Consider the following 27181-nt stretch of genomic DNA (forward strand, 5'->3'; position numbering starts at 1 on the left):
ATTACAGGCTCATGGCCTCAATTAATTTTTCATTGCCAGTAGCAATAAAATCAAATGGTTGAGGCATGAACAACATTACATGAACTCTAAGAAAACTTTTGATAGCATCACAGTAAAGACTAATTTGGAAGGTTAGCCAAGAATGCTATTAATGGCAAACTCCTCAACTGGGATGAAAACCTGTTTTGGAGACGTAAAGGAGATAATAGTGGTGAATTGGTTTCCTCAGATATAGAGAAGGTGTCACTTGTAATGTACAGTGGGTATGTGCTTATCACTGAATTTGGAAGAAGAACATGGGAAAACTTTTTTTGTCACTGACTGTGCTGCACCTCTCAAGTAGAAAATAGGCAATTATTCTTTCATTTCAATTCTACCTCCCACCCCCTTTTTCAGTGGTAGAAAGAGGCAGAAAGTATCTTTTTTACTCTCTGTGAAATCTGGAGCGTAACAGATGGAAATATCTTGTAGCTTAACAAACAAGTTAATTTTATAGCATAAACAGAAATCATTACAATGTTTGCATTTTTTTCTAACTGACTTGCTGAAATGAAACACCTTATAGAATAGCTGTAATTAATTTTCTATTAATTTAATAGAATAGCTATTAATTTCATGGCTTCATTTCCATTGCTTTTTGGTGGGTTGGCAGCAAACTTCATATCTCAGGCAGACGAGACTGAAAAGATACTTAAACTGTTAAATCATGTCTCTTATTTTCCATTATCTTACAAATTTTATAATTTCTTGGCAAAAGAACCAGATGATTAATAAGAGAAGTTCTTGTTTGTAAATTCTGCTTGTGTTTATGGCCATAATAACAGGCTTTTAAATGCAGCTTCATAACTATGACATTAATATGTATTAACATGCCACAAGCCCAATCTAATCATTTCCAAGATCTTTGAACACATTATAGAACTTGTGCATTTTATGCTGGATTCTCAGTGTTGTTCCCTAGAATAGTCTCTTAATAAACTACAAATGTTGGATTTCTTCATCAGACTAAGTTTGATTTTTATAACTCGGCTGCCATTTTTTTTTTATTTAACTAGGTACTGAAGTTATAATGGCTAGGTAGTATCTGTACAGACTATTGGACTGTGAAGGTATTATAGCTTCAATTACAGGGGTCTTCAGTTTTTGATACAGGTACTTGTATAGCATGTGTCTCCATGGGCTGGAATTCTCTTTCCCTTTGTATATCTAAATGGAAGCTTTTTAGCCACATAAGAGCCACAAATGCCACTCACATGCAGATAGCAATTCTATTTCCCCATCAACATGGACTATAAGGGTACTTGTAATTGTGATGGGAGTTCAGCCCCCTAAATTGAAATGTTGGGTTTTTAACTGAGACGATTAAAAACCCACCGTTTCAATTTAGGGGTTTCCATCGCCGTTATGGCGAGGGGCCTGATCCTTTTGTTTTTTTTGTGGAGCCTGCCTATATCTCCTGCATCCAGGCAGGTAAGCTGCTGGTGAGCTGAGTGGCCCCTGAGCTGCAAGGGGCCCCAGTCCTTCCCTCCATGGTGGCAGTGCCCCCTGGGGCCAGCTGAGTGGGCTGCTAATGGGTGGGTGCCATCTGGGGGGTACCGCCATCATGGAGGGAAGGACTGGGGCCCCCAAAGCTCAGGGCCCACCAGCAGCTCACCCCCTCAGCTATGGGAGAGGTTGGCAGGCTCCCTGAAAAAAAAATAAGAAGGATCAGGCCCCTCGCCGCTTTTTTCTTTTTTAATAATAGAACAATATTATCCAGTTTAAGATCAAAGTAAAACCATATTTAACTTCATTGGAATGTGTATTAATTTGTTATATCATATTATTTATGAAAAGAAACACAAGCTAAGCAAATAATAATTGAAAGCTATTGTTTCATTAGTCCTATAGTCATTAGTTTTAAATATACATCTCTTTCAGATTCATAAAACAACTTAGCCTTCCTAAGCATCTTGATAGTGCTTCCAATGCTTCACTGGAAGTTACTTTTACACCAGAGTGAATGTTTTCAGCTAAAGTTAATAACAGCCTGCAGGGCTGCAGAATAACAGCTATATTAGCAGAAGCAGCTGACGAACAGGAGAATTGCAGAAGAAAGGATAGCTTTATTAGTGGAACATCAAGACCATTAAAAAAGAGAGAGTTAAGACCCGTGAAGAGTTTAAAAGGAATCAGGTAGATTATAAAGAACCAATGACCAATGAAGTCAATTGACTTGCTCAGTGCTGCTTATCCTGAATAGAAAAACTAATGCCACTACCAGACAATTGATTTAAAATTTTAGGTGGTCCAGAATTCAAAGGGGGTGTAACTGCACCTCTGCTGGATCTGCCACTGCAGAAGCCTTGCTCCTTAGAAAGAACTAAGCTTATTTAAACGTTAAAATCCCCTATTCATGAACAAATTAGGCATCCCCTTTGGAAAGCTATTATTTTTTATATGGTCAGATTCACCCTCAAATATTATTTGGAGTATAGGAAAACATCATGGATGTTCATAGACCTATTTTAAGTTCAGCCTCCAAATCGGCTAGAATGAGAAGTGCAGGGCTGGCCCATGGGCTGGATCAGATCCTTCTTGCCTTGGGGCCCCATACCACCCCTGTTCATTAGGCTTAGCCACTGGGGCCCCATGCCACATCTGCTTGCCAGGATCAGGCTCTGGGGGTCCTAGGCCACCTCCACCTGGTCCCACATGCCAGAATCAGACTCTGGGGCTCCATGCCACCCCCTGGCCTCATATACTAGGACTGGGCCCTGCACATCCAAGCTAGCAAGCAGAGCCACGACCTGCAGGACTCCCCAGGAACCAAGGGGAGTCCTGTGAGCTGAATGACATGGTGGTAGGGGCTAGATCTGGCCCGCGGGCCAGGGTTTGAGCGCCCCCGTCTTAAGTAGTGAAGTGATGCTCGCCACACTTTTTCCAAAAGAGTTACCGATGAGCTCCTAAAGTTTTAGTTACGTTATCTAAAGACTCGTTTATTCTTCTACAGCATACAGAGTGACTGCAAAGCCAAACAGCTGGAAACCATGCAGCATGTGTATGTTACACTTCATACATTATTACTACAATCTCTGTTAACACAGTGCATTCTTTAAGTAAATCCTTCTTCTTTAAGTGATAGTTCTTGAGGTCTGTAACACAGTATGATCAATGTTCTGCCACCAAGGTTTATAAATGAAAAATGAATGGTGAAGGGATTTTTTGTTTTTGTTAGAGTCAACATAGAGACTAAGACTTTTAAAATGTTGAGCCAAGTTATCCATTTTTAGTTGATCTTGTGGCATAACTATATCTACAGACTCAAAAAGACTCTCGGTAATTTCTCAATGAGTACAGCTTTATGTAGGTAATTCTGACCTACTCCAGACCCCATCAAAGCAGTGAAATGTGGTCTACAGTATATCTTTATAATTTTCTAATTGCATCATAAAATGCATGTAGAATTTAATAAAAACAATCAACTGAAATTACTTTTAGGGGGAGGAGATACTACTAAATAGTGATGGATGGATATCAAAAGGTTTGTGCCAACTTTGGATAAAACTAGACCTTTGGATACATACCTAAATCATTAAAACTTCTGTTTGCACAATTTGCCTGGAAACACAACAGGAACAGGCTCTTTTGAGAGACTGCAGGGACTTCCTTCTCTTAGGTGGGGCAGAAGTGTGTTGTCTGTTTTACTGAGGTCTTTGGTTACACTGTGTGGGGACAAAAACAGAAAGGGGAGGAAAAGTTGATTTACAAGTTATGAATGATGAGGAAGATTTACCAATAACAACAGAGAATGGGAATAGGGAGAGAGAGAAATTTGTATTAGTATCACATTTTAACTGGGTGGCTTTCCTGTGGGTTTCTGTGTTTTCTTATTAACTGCAGTATGTTATTTATTCAGTGAGGTCTTACCTACTAAAATTAAACTAAACTAAAAAAACTCCAAGCTTTTTGGCTCTAACTTGCCTAGCTAAAACATACAACTGATATACATTTTATACTCCTCCTTTGCCCTCACAAGCGAATCTCCTACCTATACAACTACATAAGAGGACATGAGTCATCCCAGCATCTTCAAATTGCTGATAGTTATAAATTTATTGAAGTAACTTATTTTAAAATCAAACCTAAGTAGTAATATGGTTCAGCAGCAGACATTAAGTAAATATATTTCTTACAACTTTAGGTACCCGTGAACAGAAAACCATCCATCCATGTTAGCATGGCTTCACTTGTACTAGAAACTCCTTATCACCTAAGGTGGGCTAGATTTTTGGCTGTTAAATTTGTATAGCTCCATCATAGTTAATAGCATAAGAAGGGTAGTTCAAAGCTAATGAGAATAGTTGAGAACAGAATCTCCCTAGAGGCAGAGCTGTCAAACGATAAAACAAAGTGCCTGTGGAACAACTTTACAAACTGCTTAGGTGAAGCTGGTTTCTTTCTCTTTCCTTGTGCCTCTGATGGACATGTAGAATAACTAGTAGTGTATCAGGCTTTTCTCAATCCATGAAACAAAAAAAAATCACTGCAGCCTCACTTTTGAGTAAGTATTGGTACAATACTTTGCTTAACTATTATATAACTCATAATATGGGCATAACCTTTGTAAGGGTTTACCAGTGCCTAGAGTTCTAGGCTGACCCTTTAGGGGGCTATACCATAAAAGTTGCAATTAAAATGATTGTCAAAGCTACATTTCCAACATGCTTGAAATCAGGGGCAAGGACAGGAGAAACCAGGTATTCCTGATGGGGTCAGAGAGACACACTTCCATGCCTAATTTTGACAAGCAGAACAGCAGACCTGTGCCAGAACAACAGCTCATGCCTGGCCTTCCTACTTAAATGATGAAAGGGCAAGCAGACTGGGACAAAAAACAAAGAGCGAAGAGGGGGAAAAAAATCTCATTTGGAAGTGTGTGCACGCGCTCGCGCGCGCGCACACACGCACACACACACACACTACAACCTAAGGGATCCAGGCTATCAAGAGCCAGAAGAGACTGGAGGGAAAAAAGAGTAAAAAGACAATCTTTTTACTTAGCCAGTTAATGCCCCAGCACATTACATATACAACAGGATATGCAAACTTGACCACTGTTGATTGCCAAAAGGTTCTGGGAGGTAAGGTATTGGAGGGCTTAGAGGAGTTGAGAAAGTTAAGGGACCAGTATTAGTGTTTAGTTATTAATTGACTTTAACCCTTTACTTTCCCAGGTCCTATTTGCCTGTTCTAAGAGTGTATAATGCCTTGCTTAAATGTATTCTATATATTTTATTGTCCCCTGAATATTAAGCTTTACACTCCTTTCCAATATGTAGGTTTAGCAATAATTTCTCAAGAGATATCACCCCTGGTTATAGGATGATGGGAGGAGTCACTCTGAGGAGAGGCACTGGGTACCAAGATGAAAAAAAAGACACAAGATCTGAGCCAGCAGAGAAAGGGGAGAAGCCACTCCAAACATCTGATTCAACTAACGTTTTGGACCAGGATGTCCTGGGAGCCAGTCCAGCCGGTCCAGAAATCGGGGTTTGTTAAGCAAAACGGGATTGGTTGGGCAGGCGTGTGGATGGAGAGGCAGGACAGCTTAATGGTTTCAAATAGATTTTACTTACGCCTTTAGATGGTTCTGGCGTAGATGATTAAAGCTTGCTTGTTACAGAAAATGAGTTGAACGTCGAATACAAACAGGTAACAGGATCAACAATTAAACGGGTGAGTTGACGAGTTCGCAACGCAACGGGCTAGCAATTGGGACAGGGTACGTCAGATAGTTCGGCGACAGGGAGATGCTGGAGGATGGCCGGTCCCCCAACAAGCCTCTAAAGGTGATCTCTCAGATCTCCAGGCAGCGTTTGGAGGTCGTCACAGAGGTCTCCGCCTGGGGCAGAAACTGCTTAACCCTATATATGGCTAGCGAGCCAATAGCTAACCATCTTTTCGGACTAATTTGCATCCGGCCAATAAAATCGTACAAATTTACATAATGGGACGGAACCTTTCCTTACTATCACGGAAACTTAACATAAAATACTAGCTTCTGGAATCTTCAACTCACATACTCGGATATATGACATAGGGTGCGCCCATATAAGGTGGCCATGACAAACAGAAAGGGGAGGGGGGGAAACTGCCCGCTCAGCCCATTGTGGCAGGAGCATTTAACTCCGTTGGGGACTTATTTATGACATGCCCCCTTGCTCATGGCACAATGGCTACTCGCTCTAACTCAACGATCACTTCATTGTCAAACTCGTCATTATTAAGGGGTACAGGTAAACGGGTGTATACAACATTGAATAACAACATGAGGTCGTGTTTCATAAACCGGATTAAGAAACATATAGTAACAACGCAAATACACAAAATCATAATAACAATGAAAAGTTCAAGCATAACGCCTTCGATGGGTGTCATTGTAGTTATACGTCTCAGTCCTCGGTATTCACAGCGACGTTTCTCTCTCCACCCGTTGTAATGGTTATCACGTGCTTTCGAGTCGTTAATACTGGCTTCTGAAAGACAAAACTTGCAAATACACGGGTTTGGTTTAGATGGTGGTGTTGTCTATAAATTCATCATTCTTGGGGAGTTCCAGTAACCTCATGCATACAAAGGAAGATAACTTTGTTAAACGTTGTTGGATCAACTGTACAATACAACATCCCATACAAACAATTATTGCTATGGCTATGAACGGTAACAATATAGTAATGAGTGGGGTCAACAAGTGTATGAGCCAAGAGGACGTATCCCATCCCGTCCAATTAAAGAAATCAGCCAGCCATCCCTTTCCTAGTTGAGCGATCTTATTAGTATTCGTAGCAATTTCCTCATTGTGGCTACTTGTTGTTCCAAAGGTACAGAAACGTTTGGAATACTAATACAGCAATGGGTCGTAGATAAATTAAGGTACTAACATAGTCCTCCTTGTTGTATTAATATAGCATTGAGGGCTAACCTGTTTTGCATTGTCATATGCGATGTAGGTTGTAATGTTGCGATGTAGGTTGTTGGTTCACCAAAGAAAATCCTAGAGCAGTATCGTTAGCTAATCGCTCAACTTGCTCGGCTAATTGTGCTATTGCCACTCGTGCTTTTCCTATACCTATTCCTGCCCATCCGAAAGTACCCTCGAATCCCCATTGGAAAAATTTGCTTACACGCTCTGAGCCCATGAGTGAACTCCAGACCGGGATACGTCTTTTAGAGTGACGAAGTATAGTTGGGTTAATCGGATAAGCAGTATCAGCACTCAAAGGTGGACAGAGCATTACTGAGGTTAAGAAACATTGTACTTCTGAAAGTATCGCGGGCAGAGTCGTATATGAACGACCATCTGTACAGGCCCATAACATTCCTATTGGAGCCGGGGTGGATAGCTCCGCACATTCGCCCAAGAAAGTGACTCGTTGGGCCCACTTGGGTCCATTGAGGATAGTGGTCATATTATGGCAGGCAAGACTCACTAATGCCGCATGCAGAATGGAATAGTAAAATGAGTACCAGGTATGGTTTTTAGCTACGTCGACCGCCAAAGATTCATTCCAGGTGACTATAGAGAAAGGCTTAAAAAGGGGTGAAAGGTTAAGTCCGGGGCTAGATCGCATGGGACGGTTAACATAAGGTGGAAGGGCCAGATACCATGGGGGAGTTATGCCCTGCGGGTCTCATGTTAAAGAATTATCCGGCCTGGACCATTCTACCCCAGGGGGGTCGATTCCTCACGGAATTTGGGAGCAATATAGGGAATCGTTGGCGGGTATCTGAGCCTCTTTACCACTGTCGGTTCTTACCATAATTATGGTTGTGGCCGTACAGTGTTTCTCAGCAGTGTTAAATTGGGCTATGGTGAAATTCGCTGGCCAACTGTACTTGGTGGTCATCAATGACTTACTTCTGGTTATATTTATAGAAGTACCCGACTCTCTGGATCTAACGTTAAACCATTCAGTGATGTTAAGGGGAATCAGATAGGGGGTAAAGACAGGGTCATTAACTGAAAGAGGAAGACGTAAACAAGCGGTGAGACCATCCCTATCTGATTGGTCACCTATAGCTTCAGCCCAACTTGACAATACTTCTAAAACCGTGTTATCTGTTGTAGGATTTTCCATATCAAATAAGGTAACTAAAATTGGGTTAGCAAATAAAAGTCCAAGTGCGAAAATGTTGTAAGGCATCGCTCTCTCTCTCTCTCTCTCTGCGTCGATGGTCGTCTCGTGCTCTGAATCTCAGCATAGCAGCATGACACACTGGCTCTTGTGTCTTCAGTGACGTCCTCCTTTTTTTTTCAGGATCAGTTGTCGGTTCTTTTACTTAGGGACCTGTAGGAGACAAGACTTTTAACAGAATTAGTCACTTGCAACATTCATTTGTAAAGCTCGTCGAGTCAGCCAATTATGATGTGCTACAATTAGTGGGTGATCGGGCTTTTCTTCTAATAGGACCGAATAGGTGTTCGGGTACGGCTCAGACTGGCGAACTGTTCCTTTATGAACCATTGGGTGTGATTGACGAGGGTGTGGTATTGTAACCCATACTAATTCATCTGGCTTGAACTTCGGTTCCCACGGTGATGGTTTTCAGGATGTGGATTCGTCCCACAAAGGTTTCGTCATATTTAATGAGATTAGGACATCATGATTATATTTTGTCCAATTCTTATAGGTCCCTCCGCCTCTGAGATGCAATTGTTCCTTGTACAGACCAATATGCCTTTCTACGACACCATTCGACTGCGGGTGGTATGGTAGATGAAGATGCCATTTAATATCATGGCGTCTGGCGAATCTATTTATTGCGTTGGAATTAAACGGAGGTCCCCCATCAGATTGGATTTCTTGGGGTATTTTCCACGTCGCAAAGGCAGCTGTTAACACAGTGATGACAGCAACGGCATTACTTTTCTGCAAGGGCACGACCTGTAATTGGCGGGTTCCTAGATCGACTATGACTAATCCCTTATTCGGTGGTTTTGCTCCTGGCAATGGTGCTAGTAGATCTACCTGCCACATCTTCCCTGGAGAGAAGTGTTCTGCGTTTAATGCACCGATCTTATGACTCGTCCGATGACATTTCTCTTTCGCACAGATCTCGCAACTCTTAGCAGCTCGCTTCCAATCTGCTTGGGATGCCAGGAGAACTAAGTCCTCGGGTTTTAAGTTTCCATCTTTGGTAACTGGCTTGAGGTCCAGGATGCCCCCAGTGTTCGTGAAGCCATGTCAAGAATGGATCAGCTTCGGGGGACGATCCTCGAATTGAAGCTGTCAGTACTACGACATGTCGTGAAGGGTCCTCTAGTAATTTATCAATGGTTTCATGTACTGGATCGGTATCAAACCTATGTAAACGCGTGTGTTTTACTAATGGCGGTGTTACTAACATGGAGATGATTTCCCAAATACCTTGCCATATCGACCGATTTTCCGTTTCTGTTGCTGTGCCCGTCACGACCTTATAAATGTACAAGGAGTCAATCGCTATAACTGGAACCGGAAGCGTGTTACCATGATGATCAAGACAGTGTTGTATGGCTGCTTTGAATCCTAGTAGTTCACAAAGTTGAGGCGAACTCTCTTTTGAGATTGAATTAATTACCTCTGCGTGATGCCAAGGCTTGCAATAGTACCCATATCCTCCTACTTCTCGAGAGGTGCCGTCTGATCCAATCCACGCAGGGTCTGTGGATCCATATAAAATAGGTGTGCGGTCTTCATCTAAATCCGGGATGAGTGTCACGTCTTCATGCTTCCAACAGTGCCAATGATACTGATGATTAACAACTAGTGTGTTCCACGTTCTGGGTTCCCCTTGGAAGTGGGGGTCGATTCTTTCTGGGTCCATTGATAGTATTAAAGTGGCCAGAGGAGCTTGAAGGGTCCCGTGACCTGATGACAGTGATTCGGCTAGCTGGCCTGCAAGAAGGACCTTCGCTAGATGTCCGTAACGATTCTGAGCAGCTTGTAGGGTCTTATGCGCAGTGAAGATGATCTCATCACGACTAGTATGCGCCATGGCCCAAACATGAGTAGCAGTATACCCGAGAGTGACGATTAAGGATTCGCTCAGATTGATGGCGAAAAGTGGAGTAGTCTTGACAGCTGTTAGTAAACTTTGAAGGTGGTTGTCACCTCTCATTGTCCAAGGTGTGGTCTTTCTAGTCTTCTCCTGGATTTGTTGTTGTAATTTAGCAATAATAGGCAGATATGAAGGAGAAATATAATGTCGGTACCAGTTTAGGTAGCCTAACAGTCGTTGGAGCGTTTTCTTATTTGCAGGTAAGGGTTGTGTCAATGGGTCCAAATCTGGAGCTCCATGGGCGGTACCGCATCCAATGGTGCCTTCAAAGACTGTGCCTAAGAACGTGATATTCACCACGGGGTGCAGGCATGATTTTTCTAGGTTGACTGTCCATCCGTCCTTTTGAAGGTGGTTGAGTAGACGAGTAACAATTTCTCTAACAACCAAGGCACTTCGACCCATGATAGCGATATCATCAATATAGTTCCAAATCTTGTATTCTTCATTTTGTAAATCACTATTCATCGCCATAAATGTTTCTAAGGTATGGTTTATGGCGCCAGTGGCTAGTGCCGGGGAATTCCGATATCCTTGCGGGCAAACAGTCCACTGATACATTATTCCCTCAACACACATATTCAGGACTCCGACAGGGTCAGTAAGCGGAATTGAGAAAAACATATTTTTAAGATCTAACGTTGCTCCAACCCACAGGTGTGGTTGGTACTGCGCCATCTCTAACATACATTGCGGTAACATTACCGGAGTAGGCTGTGCAAGTTGTTGGCATCGTTTGTTAACTTCTCGGTAATCTACTACTAACCGAACCTCATTGGGTGCACCAGGTTTGGCTACTCCCCATCCTGGAGATAGGTAAGAGCTGGCTGTTACTCGTCTAATGCTACCCTGTTCCTCTAATCGTTGTAAAAGACTAGTAAGAGATCTTTTAAGGGTGCTCTTCATTTGGATCGGGCGGTATCTCCAGACGGGGGTATTATAGAGTTCAGGTTTATGCCATTCAGCCTCAGATACAGCAACAGGTAGCGCCTGTAACACTCGTTCTTTTAGATTTAGCACTCTTAATCCTGGTATACCTAAAATGTTAATGTTCCCTAGCACTGCTTCTAATACCATTCCGTAAATTACAATTCGGACTATAGGAGTTGTTGCTACCGCGTTAAGTCCTTGAACTTGTATTGTTTTTGACGTTAACAGGTGTGGGGTGTCGCTAGTAATGACATTGACTTGTGATCCGGTGTCCAAAAGGAAGTGTACTCATTTCTGATTAGTCGGATTTTTCGGATGTTGCACAATAAAGTCAGCGTAGGGTCGAGGATCAGTTGAATCTGGATGACAGGTGCCACCGGCGGAGCCGACGGCCGCTAATCATTTTTTTACTTTCCTCTAAATTGGAACCCCATCGTTTCAGCACGATGACGTTGACCTTCATCTCCGAGGATGCGCAGTTGTTGTTTTGTGAGTTTGGTATTATTGAGCAGAAATCCAAACATCGCTCTTTCTTCAGGTGTTCTCACCGGTAATTTCCTTGATCCTCATTGTGAGCTGGGTTCTTGATACTGTGAGTTGGGTTCTTGATCTTTCGGTTTTTGTGTTTTCACTGGATACACCGAATATCGATCCTTCGAATTAGTGAGAGTCTTTTCCGTCCGATTCATTAGCGCTTGCAATCGCGGGAGATGGCTCAAGAAATTTCCCGCCGGTTGTCTCACCATTGGGTTTAGGAACAATCTAAGTGTGATAGTTTCTATTCCTCCATATACTTCCACACAGGCTTCTATAGCTTCTAGGGTCGCTGGTACTGCTCCAGGGTCCCTTAGGTAACGATGAGCCCATTTTGCTTTATAACATTCAGGCTTTAACCCTAATTTACGTACTCTGGGATTCCATGACAAATAAGATACTCCTATGATAGCTAGAAGGAGCTGTTCTGCACTTGTTTTTGGTGGACGACCTTCATGCCACACATGAGACTTGTGGGATACTTGCTCCACTATGAGTGCTGGCAGTGAAATGGGCCAAAGAGTGCTTTCCATAATGATATTTAAATCAGTAGCATGCCCTCCACTCCAGGCAGCTTGTCTGGTTAACGTGCTTGCTTCGTCTCTATCCAGTGCTTCAGATCCATATTCTACCACTAGCCATCCCATCCACATGGCTAGGGTTTCTTCACTCTTTATTTTCATTTCTCGGCACAACTCCTGCATTTCTTGTTGGTTGCGTGTTCGATAGGTAACTGTAGTGCCAGTATTACCTTGTGCGTCTGTGATGTGTTTCCTTAAAGCGATAGGGTGAGCTGTGGCTAAAGGTAGTCTTTCTTCTTTAGCTGGAAGTGCTGGATACAATTCTTTTCCTTCAGTGGGGAGCATGGGATACACTCTCCTTCTCTCCTCTAGGGTCGTTGGATACAGTTGCTCTCCCTCAGCTGGGAGCAATGGATACAATTTTCCTCCCTCGTAGGGAGGGGGGTGTTCTGGTGACATCGCCTCAGTGGGTGGTCCCACTGTTGGCATTACATCATGGGGTGGAGCCAAGGATGGTGATGTAGCTAACCACTCCCCTTGGGCGGCTCCCATTTTTTCGCGCCCTTTTCCAGGGGGCGGGGCCAAAGGTGGTGACATCATTGACCCTCCCCCATGAGACTGTCCCTCATTTTCAAACTTTTTTTTATTTTCCTGGATGCCATCTTGTAACGGCTGCTCGGAGCCTCTCGTAGCCTGCTCCATGGACTCCTTACCCACGGTGTGCAGCTGTGCTTCTAAGTTCGCATTCTCTCTCAGCAGGCCCACCACCGAACGAAATAATACATTAATCATTTGGCCCTTATTCCACTTTGGGCCTGACCATCTTGCCATGTGGCGACCCTCAGTTTCCAGGCTTTCCCAGAGCTGGCCTAGGAATTCGTGGCCACGCGATCCGGGCGTCAGGGCCGGACAGTTAAATCGGTCCGGTGGGGTGGGTTCCCCTCCTTCCACCAGGTACCTCATGCACCGGGCAAATTCTTGGGCCGGGGTTGGGCCTCCCTCCTTCTTAACCTTGACCTCCGCCCCAGACAGGGATGATAGTTTGTCCGCTGGCCTAAAATGGATCCGTTCGTCAGCCATTATGCAGCCGAACGCTGCAGGGGACATGTTCACTTTCCACTCTTTTACGAATTGCCCTTCTCCCCTGACTGAAAAATACCCGGCGAGGAGGTTCTCTCCTCCAGTCTCCCGGTGGTAGGTGATGTGTGCCCACAATTCTTCCGCGTTGTCCACGCAGCGCCCCCTGGTGCGCCAGGGGCAGCACTTAATCAAATCCTTCTCCACCACAACATTGCCTTGTGATCCCATCCTCGTCGCCATGTCCTGGGAGCCAGTCCAGCCGGGCCAGAAATCGGGGTTTGTTAAGCAAAACAGGATTGGTTGGGCAGGCGTGTGGATGGAGAGGCAGGACAGCTTAATGGTTTCAAATAGATTTTACTTACGCCTTTAGATGGTTCTGGCGTAGATGATTAAAGCTTGCTTGTTACAGAAAATGAGTTGAACGTCGAATACAAACAGGTAACAGGATCAACAATTGAATGGGTGAGTTGACGAGTTCGCAACGCAACGGGCTAGCAATCGGGACAGGATACGTCAGATAGTTCGGCGATGGGGAGATGCTGGAGGATGGCCGGTCCCCCAACAAGCCTCTAAAGGTGATCTCTCAGATCTCCAGGCAGCGTGCTCGGAGGTCGTCGCAGAGGTCTCCGCCTTGGGCAGAAACTGCTTAACCCTATATATGGCTAGCGAGCCAATAGCTAACCATCTTTTCGGACTAATTTGCATCCGGCCAATAAAATCGTACAAATTTACATAATGGGACGGAACCTTTCCTTACTATTACGGAAACTTAACATAAAATACTAGCTTCTGGAATCTTCTACTCACATACTCAGATATATGACATAGGGTGCGCCCATATAAGGTGGCCATGACAAACAGAAAGGGGGGGGGGGAACTGCCCGCTCGGCCCATTGTGGCAGGAGCATTTAACTCCGTTGGGGACTTATTTATGACACCGGGGAGGAAAGAGGCTTTAACCACACTTTGTAGGGAAGCAGATACATGGGTTATGGGGAAGAACATTTAGATTGCATGAAGTCATGCAATTAGATTATATATATAATTATGCATATAATTATGATTACCTCTTGACTGACTTAACTATCTTTTCCAAAAAATATATCATCTCTCACCTCCACATCTACTCCAAATATCAAATGCATATATTGAAATATAGTTGTCAGAATGACTGCTCATAATGTTAAAGATGTTAAAAGCAATTCATCCAAGCATTCTGAATTGGGTTAGCACACCACTCAATACTACTGTCCAGAGAGTGGAGGACTGAGTAAAAAATGCTTTTTATTTAGTTTATTCACAACAGGAACTATCAGGTCCAAGTCTTTGAAATTCGTCCTCCACAACAAATTCCCTTCCTCCACATGCATAGTAGGAGTTACACCTCCCAAAAATAGCTGAGACAGCTGTAACAGATGTATGTGCAAATTTAAACCTTATCAGACTAAATCCTGAGGTTCCCTACAAGCCAAGATGAAATTTCATCACCACCACAAGAAAACTTCCATCACAACCCTTCCTTCTCCCTCCCACTCCCAGCTCAACATCTGTATTTCATTCTTTTAGTAGCTACCAACCTCAGCTCCATGGATCTTTAATTTCCAGTGAGTCTGATAGTACCGCATTCATAACAACTTTTCTAGCATCAAGCTGAGCATAGTAGGTTAGGATCATAGGGGAAAAAAAGTCAGCAACAACAGTCTTCTCAGAAAGACCTTCTCTTCCTCCTAGTAATATGACCTGCATTTCATGGTTTCTTCCAGGAGAGTCCTGACCCTCTGTCTCTGAAATTGCTTTTTCTTCCTTAAAGTTGAAGAAAGTCGTACATAATTAGTAATGATTAGAATTTTAGTTTCTAAAAAAAAATCAGGTTGAAATATAATATCTTTAAATATAATATATTTCAGCCTAATTTTTTAGAAACTAAGGTTCTAATAATTACTAATTATGCTTTATCTACTATCACTATACAAAACCACAGAAGTTTTCATCTTAATTTACCATATAATTTGTTTATTTTCTACATTTGACAGTACATTATCTGTAGTCCATTTCATTATACAACTATATACTCTGTTCTTTGTGCTGGTCTTTCACAAAGCAGTGGGGAAGGGGAAAAATGTAAAAGATGAAATTTGAAAAAAATGTTTACAAAAATTTAATAGTGCTATAGGCAGACTACCTGAAACCATGTTGACCCTCTGTGTTCTTTGGTTGTTTTCCTAGATTTTGAGTTCACAAAGCCTCTTTATGATGCAGCATACTTTTTATTTCAAAAACTTATTCTTCTAGTACTTAGATTATTTCAAGATGGAAAAATATTTCATTTCAATTGTTATTGCTTTTATTTTTACCATATATTGATGTTTCAGATCAATCACAAGTTAAGCCTCACATTTTTAACTTTCTGCTTTCCTGAGCTATTCACATACAAAAAAATGTTAAAAGCTTGTTCTGCAGTGCACAGTTAATTTCCTACAACCAAGGAAGAAAAATCAGTTCTATACATTATTGACCAAATGCAAACTACGGTCTTTATTCAGTTTCCATGCAGGTAAAACGGCTTCAGAGGTTTCACACACGCACACAAAAAAGGAAAGAGTAATTGTGCTCACTCCGGTTGCACATATGGTGTATGCAGAGGTTGCATTTTTTGCATGATGATAGCTTAAAATGCTCTGTAGCTGTAACTCAACAAACATGCACAGCTTCAGAGAGCTTTTAAAACGGCCAGTCGCAAAAAAATGTAACCCTTGCCTGATGTAGAGCACCTTAGGGAACTTGTGTACAGGTTTCCTGCGAGCATTCATTTTTGACAATTCCACTTGCATCCCATGTGGCTTTGTGAGGCTGGACTGGTGTTTGCATGGGTGAGCACCAGCCCAGCCCTAGTCCTGGAGCTGTTGCAGGGCGGAGACATAAAACCCTCTGTCTCCTCCCTGAGCAGCCAGAAGGATGGGGGAAGGGAGGTGTGCAGCAAGGGGTCTCTGTTCCTTCCCCCCAGCTGTTGCTGACAGCTGCCTGGTGAGCCTTGCCTGGCTTTCTCCAAGACCCCAACAGGAGTAGTTGTGGAGGGAGGGAGAGAGGGGAAGCCATGCTGCAGGGTAGCTCTGTTTTCCCCCCTAGCTACTGCTGACAGTTGCTAGTCGGCAGGGGGGATGTGGCTGGGCAGAGAGGTAGTACAGCAGGCTCCTGGGAGGCTGCTGGAGCACCCCTGCCTGCTGACCTGGGCTGGTGCATGCAGGCTTTGAGCCCCCTGCACCCAACAGGCAAATAAATGCCTGTTGGGTTCAATGGCACTTTAACTTGTGGTTTGTGTAAAGCACTATAGTTAGAGCACATACCTGACAGGCTGCTTAAACTTCTGTTAACATCTGTGTCTGCCTGTGTCCTTAGACCAACACAGCTACAAACCTGTAAACCCCCATAGGCACCTGATTAGGGAACAGAAATGATGTCTGCGTATTCTTGAATCAAAGCAACAAGCCTGGATGAAGCCACTCTAAAAATCTGTCCTTACATGTCTGAATAGATTGTACTTCAAAACATCCCTTAGATGCTGTTAGTATTTTCCCAGCCCCTGCTCATCTTGTTTATTCAAATTCTTCCTATGGACTTTAAGTCCATACCTCGGTACTGAAGAAAATCTGGAGATTAAAATTTTTTGTGCATTGAATCCATAATTATGTAAATAATGTGTATACTATTTCACGCACTTGTAGTTTATTTCAGTTTTACGCTGGAATATCAACCATTGTCTGTTTGCATACAATCAATGCAAGATTTAGGCTTAACCCACTTAAACTACAGTTAGGAACTCACAATATGAGGGGCCTCTAAATAAGAAAAAAAACTGGACATTTTCATTCTAATAAGACAAAAATATACATATATATGGCTCCACAGTTATTATCCATATTGAGTTAACACATTTGTGCATGAATAACAATAATTCCTTTTAAAATTTCATGAAAATCCATTTTTGTGGATTATTTTTATTTTATGGGGCCTCTTAAACTGGGCATAGCTTAGGGCCTCAGCATGCCATAATCCGGCACTGCATACAATCAAGGACCTTGCAGAATTGGTCTATGCATAGAACTGTACGGTTATATTAAAAAAACATGCTTAATTCAATACTGACAACTTCGCTGCATGAGGTCAAAAAGTGCTGACATAATATCCCCACAGTGCCCTGAAAAATAAAAAAGGTGAAGACAAGGGAATGGATATAGTATGTAAGATCAATTGAACAAAAGGAACAATAGATTGTGTTATAGAAGTGATTTCCAGGGTTCAGACAATTGTTGTACATCAAACTAAAACACAATTGTTCTCATCTGTGATCCATGAAGCATTTCTCTTCCTCAAAAAAGTTACACAGAATATTTTTGTTTTCTGTTTTATAGTCCATTAAATCAAAAACACATGAATGAGGTTTATGCAATGACATATGGAAGCCATTAATGCTTCTTTAGTTCTCAGCAAAGTACCCAATTCTGTATTCCTTAAGTAGGAAAATCGCCCATTAAAGTCAATAGGATCTTTTTCTTGTATAAGAATGAAAATGAATACTACACGTAGTGAACTGTGCATGACTAAAACTTTAACAGTTCTTATAGCATTCTTGCGTACCAGTGGAATACAGAATGCAGAATACAAACTGACTACATTGAGAGTTGTTATTTCTGCTCAGTTGGGGACCAATCCAATTCCCAGATAAGCAAATACAAAACTGACTTCAATAGGTCAAGCCATCTATAAGCTTTCTTCATAAAAAATGTACTGTCTCAACATAAAGCCAACCGAAAGGGTTTTTTCCCCCCAACACCACACTAACAAGATAACTCCAATTTCAAAGCCTGACACTTTCAGTGGGTCGGTGGGTGTGTAGGGAGTCAGAATATGTAATAAAACTGAGAAAGGAAAAAGAAAGATCATAAGAATCAAAGAAAAGCCTGTATTATCTACAGACAAGACCTCATTAAGATTTGAAAAGGAGATGTGATAAAATTATCTTTAAAATATTAATAAATGCTTCAGATTATTCATTATGTTCCTGAACCAATTCTACTGAAATCAATGGAGGTGAGATCAGAAGGACATTTTTCTCTTATGATGCTTCCCCACTCCCCCTCCACCCCCCCAAGGAAATAATATTGCCATTTCCAAGTAATGATAGAAATGCTGTGGTTCATATTTTCAAAGCCATGTATTCCAGGTCAAACCCTCTTTACATTCATGCATAAGGAATACAGGATTTGACCCTTCAGTTTTTAGCGCTATGTCTACAAATATAGCTGTTACTGTTTTCAGTGTCTTATCTGAACCATGGGAAATGGGATGCTGAAAACAGAAAAATGATTACAGGAGTTAGTGAGCATTAAGGAGGACTGAAGGGTAGCACAACATACCTTTATAACCTTTTATCTCCAAATGAGCCAGAGAACTGAAAAATGCATGTACACACATAAAGAGCAGCTTTTAGTAACATGAAAGAACTATTTAGATAAAATCCTGTTTCATAATGTTAACTGAGGATTTAAACCTTCCACTGGTTAAGTCTTTGTGAACCTATTATCAGCTACCTACTGCTTTAGAAGACAATTAAATGTTTTCATCCATGTTAGTCATAAACATAGAAAGAGTTTGCAAATATTTGTACAATAAAAATGGGTTGCTACTAAAGCTAAATTCTGTTACTAAAGCCTCTTGCCATGGAAATGTTTCTGCTGAAATGGTAAGGATAAAATTTTAGTGTTTCCTGACCCCTGAAGTCAAGCAGAAAAAAAGTTGTTTATTTCAATGGGCCAAGATTTCACCTCAAACTTTGGGCCTGATCCAAAACCCACTGTCATGCTGACAAGAGAAATCTACTTATGCAACAACAGGAGAGTCTATTTCAAGTAGTATAATTTTATTATCATTTCCACAAGAAAAATCCAATTGGATATATTAGAAGACTCAGAACGGCCAAAAGTAGGGTGCAGGAGCAGCAGAGATCTCAGTGAACCTTGCAGCCAAAACTAATGCTCCTGATGGTCATGGTCAGGCCATAAACATGAAGTTGCAAACTACCATATATTGTTAGTTTTATTTATTATTTAATAACAGGTTACCCAGCACAGAAGATATAAAAATGTATTATCTTTTTACTGAAAAGGCCTATGGCATTTCATTGACCAAAAATACTGGACTTAAAGGTGATTTTAATGGATGTATTTTCAATATTAGCAAAAATAAAATAAAAAATAAAAGCAGGAAAAAATAACTGCATTGCAATAAAGCAACTATCTTGCCCCATACATTTCCAAAGAGAACTTTATTGTAGCCCATTGATTTATATGTGAACTGTGGGTCTCATGGAGCCTCTCAGTTAAGTCTAATGTTCAAATATGGCCAGTGGGGGATTAAAGCGTACCCACCTAGCTCTCAACTAGCCACCATTCCCCTCATTGCTGACGCCGAGCAGGCAGAGACTTCAGGCTTCACCCCGCTTCCTTCAGCTACCATTTCCTGCCTTTGCTCCAGGGGCCAGGGCAGCATAGCAGCACAGGGAATTGAGGGTGAATCTAAGGTCATGCCTGAGGGAAGCAAGGAAATGGGGTTAAGGCTATATGAGCAGGGGGGAAAAATAGTGCCTCTGACTGTATGCCTGCACCTATGAGGGCACACATTAGGGGTGCCTGGAGACATCACAGGGATTAATCCTCATTAAATAGGCTTATAAAATTTAAACTTGTTTATTTTGGAGTGCCGCATCACTGTTTGTACACACAACGTTTTTGAATGAATTAAGCTTTGAATCATTGCATCAGTGTTTGCATGCATTAGGTTTTTGAACAATTTAAGCCTGGTCCCTGGCCAGTGGCTCAGGAGATTGGGATGGTCCCATGATGCCCCCCCTGGCCCAGGGCCACCCACCTTATGCCCTACCACACAGCTGTTGGAGAAGGGAGCAAATGGCACAAGAAAAAAAAAGCGGACGCAATTTGAAAACAGCAGCAATTCAAAGGGGTGAACTACAAAAAGGTAGCAGCACCACCTGGTGCACAAAGAGGCTCATTACACATCTTTGAGTGCCTTTGTGTTTACACATAACAAATCCATGGACACGACACCTTTATTCCCAGAGAGCCAAACTGAAGTACATCCAAGGAGTTTTAGTTTAATATACCAGAAAGACTTTTAAGGCATCCAGAAATCCTGCTCATGCAAACACTTACACCACTGCAGTGCAAGAAAGGGCAAAAAATGTGGCATGTACAGACACCTTGCAGCATGGGGGGCAGCAGGGAGGGAAGTTCACATTCATATATTTGTATGTTGCAGTAGTAGGGGGAGTGTGCAGGGCAGAGGTGTGGGCACCTGCGCAACAGGCCTGATGTAGATCACACAGCATATGACCCCTGGGGGCTGATCTAATGGAAAGAATACAGATAGTCCAGTGCCCTGTTACATCATGCAATCCCTTTCATGTACTGATTAAGCTCCGGCTTGAAAATAGCTATTCACTGACTATTACTGGAAGGTCATTAACCACCACACTCTCCTGATGGTTAGAAATCTCCTGGTTTCCAGCTTAAATTTATTCAGTTTGTATCCATCTTTTTCTTGTGGCAATATCATTCTTTTAATTAGCTGGCTCTTCTCCTTCTGTCACTTTTACCCCAATCCCCAATGTATTTATAGATGCCAATCATGGCCCCACTCAAACTTACTTTTGCTTGGCTAAAAAGCCGAACCATTTCTGTTTCCTCTCAGAAGGGCTTTCTACTCCCTTCTATCATCTAACTGCACCTGCTCTCCATTGGTTCCAGTTTGAGTTCATCCTTCCTCAGCTTGTACCTACTATTCCAGGTGAGATCTCACCAGTTCCCTGTAAAATGGTATTTGTAACCTCTCTGTCTGGCTCTGGTTTGTAGTACAAGGGCCAGGCTCAAATCTTGGGGGTTTTGGCTCAAGCCCCTACCCAGAAGCCTGGGAAAAATAGATTTTACTGAGGGTCCTGAAAAAACATCTTCCCCATATGTAATCAATTTTTTTACCAAACAGAGAATAAAAGTTGAGAGTTATTTTCATTTTCCCTTTAATAAACCTTATCAAACACCACAATGGTAAATAAACCAAATATCAAACCAAACCAAAACATCAAACACCCTGGGTCTCTCAATAGTAGTCTCTAACTGAAGACTTTCCACCCTGGCAGTTGCTACCTGCCCAGACCAGGGTGGGGAAGAAGAGACTCTTTCCAGATTACTGATACAATCTCATAACTGGCCATTACTCAGTGCTTGGGGGTGCAGCTGCTTCACAGCTTCAGGCTTGGTGCAAAGGTCATCACACCTGCTGCTGCTCTGGGAGTGCCACATGGAGTCACTGCTGCTCTGCCACCTAGGGTTGGCACCAGGGTGCACTGCCTGCCATTGCTTGGGGGTTGCTGCTGTTGCTGCCAGAAGACACTTCACAATTTTAGACCTTGAGCAAGCCCAAGGAGTTCAACTCTTTTAAAGTCTAGCACATGTATTGTTCAACCTGACGCATTGCTTCTAGCCCAGACATTTCAGCTCTTTTAGATACACCTGGGTAACAGACCTCAACCCAAAAACCACTCCAGGGATCACTCTTCCCCATAAGGCCTGATGACAAAAGTACAATGCCATCTCAGTAGATATCACCTAGAGGAAGCCTTTTGTACCTTCCCATGACTCCTGAGGCTTGGATTTGGCTTTGCACATTGCAGGGCACTCAGAAAACTGAAAGGTTTCTCCATCTGCTTGATCTGATGTCCCACTTATCCTGTTTTGTATGAAGTCCCAGGACTGCGGTGTTTGCCTTAAACGAGCAAGATCTGGTTGCAGAGAGTTTACTGAAGGATAAGTGATAATGGATTTGACTCTTCAGCGTTTACACACACACACACACACACACACACACACACACATATAGCTGATGCATATGGGCACCACCAGAGGTGCATCACATGAATTCTTTTCATTCTGATTTATCACAATGAAAAGAATTCATGCGATGTTCCTCAGAAGCCACTCTATGAATTTTCCCAGTGAACTGAAGAATTTATCTACTCCTTGGGGTAAATGGGAAGAACTGTAGGTAGAGCTTAGAGAACTAGTAGGAGTGAAGTGGAGGTAGTCTGCATCCTTACTACAGCGTGATTTTGTTAGCTACTGAGGAGCTGTGCTAACTCCAGTTTCATCATACCTACTTATGGGCAAGCCAACTCAATTTAAAAAAAGGATCACCATACTCAAAGTTAGGGAAAACATTTGACCAATAGCTGAAATCAACTTTTAAAAAGACAATGCTATAGATGTGGCTAAGTATCCACAAGGCACATAGCCTGGAGAGAAACATACATATTCTGGCATAGGTTCCCAAATTGACCTAATACAGGATTATTTCTTTTGAAGTCTCTTCAAAGAAGGGAAAACCCTTCCTTTGTATATGTTTAATATGGTTCCCACATGCAAAATATTTTTTAAAGGAATTAAACAAAGATAACACACTTTTATCTATGGCTGTATTATAAACCAACATTCTAGAACTGACAATTTACTACGTTGAAGAAAATAAGTCATATTTAAGAAATCAAATGTGTTAATGTTTTCACACCACTTTGTACTGAATGATCTTCATGAGATTCCTCTAAGATAATTATCTCTATCGTATGGGCAGGAGGACAGTGATGAGCGGTAAAATGGGGAGACAAAATGAGCACTGACTTTAATACAAACACTTCTGACCTATAAGCCTCTAAACCATACTGCTTTCCAAGAAAGTCCTGTTCTTGACTGTGTGCATGACATGCAGTTCTAATACATTTCAATATTTTTAGTTTCAGTATTACTAATATTTTTCTAGGATCATATTTAATAGCCAAAGCTACCATGAATTAGGCCCTGGTGTTACCAATTGATTCTGACAAAATTAAATGTATATCTGTTAGAGAAAGTGAAATGAAACATTTCATATTAGATCAGATAAAACTTAATATGTGTCATCCCATCTGTTAAGGAAATTGTGTTTTAGTGTTCTGTGTCACCGGTCTTCACTCTGGCTGGGCTTTGCAACTGAATTATACCTTCCAGGATGCCTCACAGCCAGCCATGGTACCTTACAGACGTTCAATCAGTCATAATGTACATGGAAAATGTAATGAAGCCAGAGCCCATCTCAGTTAGAAAGCATAGCACAATCAGATTCTAGTTCCTATGAATTTATTCTCATATTGTAAAAAAATTGGACAATTGTCTCATATTGGACAAATTTTTGCAACAGCATTCACTAGTTTATTGAAATCAGTGTTTCACAGAAATGTTAAATTCCATGAAACTCCAACTGAGCCCAGAGAAGGCTTCTACCAGTTCACTTCCTATTTCCTTGGCAGCCCATCTGATGGGCTTATCAAACTTCTGCTTTACCACTCACTTGGCCTGGAGGATACCTGCATAGGAACTCACTTTCTTGATAGTCCACATGCTGAGGACTTCTCAGGATCCAGAGTTGCCTCAGGGTCAGAAATTCCTGGACTTCTAGACCCTGTGGCTGTAGGGCACCCTGTCAGGTAAAAACACAGAAATGTTTGATAGTCTTTCTAAATCAGAACAAAACCAAATGTCAAGGCATAGATTTCATAGATTTCATAGACATTAGGGCTGGAAGGGACCTCGGAAGATCATCGAGTCCAGCCCCCCGCCCAAAGGGCAGGAAGTCAGCTGGGGTCATAGGATCCCAGCAAGATAAGCATCCAGTTTCATCTTGAAGGTGTTCAATGAAGGCGCTTGAACAACCTCCAGTGGCAGGCTGTTCCAGACCTTGGGGGCTCGGACAGTAAAGAAATTCTTCCTTATGTCCAGCCTGAAACGATCTTGTAGTAGTTTGTGACAATTCGACCTCGTCATCCCTTGGGGTGCTCTCGTGAACAAACGTTCCCCCAGATACTGGTGGTCACCCCTGATAAACTTGTAGGTGGCCATCAGATCACCCCTGAGCCTACGCTTTTCCAGGCTAAAGAGCCCTAGGGCTCTCAGCCTGTCATCATAGGGTCTGCTTCCCTGACCTCTGATCATGCACGTGGGTCTTCTCTGGACTCTCTCAAGCTTCTCCACATCCTTTTTGAATTGTGGAGCCCAAAACTGGACGCAGTACTCCAGCTGCGGCCTCACTAAGGCCGAGTACAGGGGGAGAATGACATCCCTGGATTTGCTTGAGAAGCATCTATGGATGCAAGCCAGCATTTTGGTCACATGTAAAACCTGCAAAGGGAATGACTTTGCTCCCCCTAATTGTTGTGGCTTAGATGGATGCATTTGCATGTTGGATTAATCCTGAAACTTTTCAGCAACTCTAAATTGAAAATTGTCTGAACTTTTCATTCTATGAAATTTTTATATTGTCACTGGCTCTGACTCCAATTGAAAAATAAATCAGTGTTAAGATGTCAGAATTTCCTTCAGTGAATGTCCAATTTTCAATCAGCACTGCTCTTTGAATCTATTAAAAATATATTACTGATGCCAAGATGTATATTTCAAACTCTTTACTTCCTCATATCCATACCAGCACTTGAAGATCAGAAAAACTTTCAACACAGTGTTTTTTTCTGTTTAAGATCTATAGATTTCCTTATTAAGTGGAACAAATACTGGTAATACATATGTATCATATGATTTTTATCCTGGATTCCTTTAATATTTGCCCATTTACTAAAGAGATTGTTCAGTTAAAATTTTTTGACAATTCTTGATGTCTTATGGAAAGGGAAAGTTCAAACTGATCTTATGGTACTTTCTTTTCTTTGATTATATAAAATAATGTTTATATTTTAAGTAGAAAGTTATAAATCTGACAGAGGTCAGTTTTCCAGGAGAAAAATAAATTACTTTGCTCCACTTATAAAAAAAAACCTGATTAAACAATGCTGAACAAGAAGGAATAAATATTAGGTAACAATATTAGCTTCCAAAGTCATGTAAAGACCACACATGATGTCACAGAGTACCGAATTAGTTAAATGGAGTTCTTCAAAATATTCTGAGTAAAGGAGAGAGAAAGTCAACTTTCAAAAGTTGGTTTACATTTTTACATTAATCCGATGTGTATTAACTAAATAATATATGTACTTTTGAAGGCTAGAATCTAAGTACTAATTAGCATTATGAAAAAATATGGTCGTTTTGACAAAGCCACAAAGTCTTTTGCCAGCAGACTCAGATTATAAAAATCACTTTATGCTGTTGTGATCACAAATTGTACATAGATGTAGACTCTATAGAAATATCTCTTTGGGAAAAGGCCAACTCAAATCATTTTCCAGAAAGTCTTCCAAGTTAAACTGAAGGAAGTCTTTGGGTGACAAAGAGCTCTTTACTTTAGCAAGCACTGCTTAATCTACTTTAGGGATTACTTACCAAGATTTATGTTTCCCTTTAGGTTTCTTGTAGATTTTGGAGAGATATTTCTGAAGAGTTGGCTTCAAGGAAACCTAATGTACAGAAAGCTTAAGACAAGATGTCCAATGACATGTGTGGCTTTTTCAGAATGGTGGGCTCAGAGATGTCTCCAGTCTTGGTCACCATATTTAACAAAAGTAGGAAGCATCTTCTAGGTGTAGAGATAACAATCTGGAAATGTGTTTCATAGGTTTTGCTCTTCTTCTGTCTGCAGAATTAATGGCATCCAATAAATAAGTTACTTTTAAAAGTAGTGGAAAACTAAACACAGGATCTGTGCAGATATTTCTAATGACATTAGAAAAGCTATTACAGGATTAAGTTTTCCTCTGTTTTAATCTTCCTAGGAGGCAAATCAGAAGCTGATTTCCTGGTCCTCATGAAATAAATAGCTAAACAAGAGCAGACTTCAGTAAGGCCAAAATGTCACCCAGGGAGCTTAGACACAAGGATTAATGGATTAATAGACTCCTTATAATGTTGCTTGAGAATATTGCATTACACTAGGACACAATCAGAACTCTTATGAATAAGTAAACTTTTACTTCTGTCCATTTATGTTTTTCAAGCACCTAGGGTGGTGGAGATAGGTTGGCAGGTTTTAAATTTCTTGTCCTAGCATAGTCTGGATCCATTAGGTCTGGGTCATAGGGAGTTTGCTTCTGGTGATGAGGTTAGGTGCTTATTTAAAGGCTGGGATGAGTGGTTCTGGAAAGATCTCTTTTAGAATTGGGTCTTCTAGCTATTATGTTATATGTAATGATGTGTCACACTATGTCTACCCCTCTTTTCCAAAATCTTTGTTCCACCCATGTAAGTATTTCATCATATCAAAACTACACCACGCCATTTTGAAACATGTCATAGTAAAGGAAAGCCCAGTAAGTCAGGGCACGCCTACGTCTATTCTTTTTCATTACTGTGGTGCACAGGAACTAAGTAAGATACCTTTAAGGAGCTTGAGCCCTCTCATTTCAGAAGCCATCAGAAGCTTACCTGAGTTGCAGTATGTAGCTAGGCCTTGCATATATATACGTTTTGCAAACATGTATCTCATGTGCCCATGTGGTTCCCTTGCAGGTGAAAAGCAAAAGGTCCCTTCTGCCCTTGGAAGAATTAGGCACTCAAGTCCAACCACCACCAGCATCACACCAAAAATAGTGAAAAAGGCAGTTAGTGTTCTTAAGAGTGATATCAGATGAAAGGAAAAAAACCCATAAAAAACACATGCCTGCTTGAAGAGGGAATAGCTACTATCACTGGCAAAGCCCATCTAGTACCTTTTACAGTACAAGCAAAGGTAGAGGTAGAAGACAAATTTATCAGAAGCTTGAATTATCCTGTGGTTAACTGGAGCAAATGCAGTACCACCAATGCCGAAACAAACAAAAATGGAACTGCCTGTATCAACTGCCTGTAGCAATTTCAAGGTTATAATCAACTAAGCACTGATGCAAGACCTTTATGAAGAGTTGGGAGAGGTATCAACTACTAGTTAGTGGAAGCATTTTTCCAAGATTAACAAAGTCACAAAAACTGGGTGCTGAAGACTGTCAAGAA

Source organism: Alligator mississippiensis, chromosome 3 (genome assembly GCF_030867095.1).
Source record: "Alligator mississippiensis isolate rAllMis1 chromosome 3, rAllMis1, whole genome shotgun sequence".
Taxonomy (NCBI): Eukaryota; Metazoa; Chordata; order Crocodylia; family Alligatoridae; genus Alligator; species Alligator mississippiensis.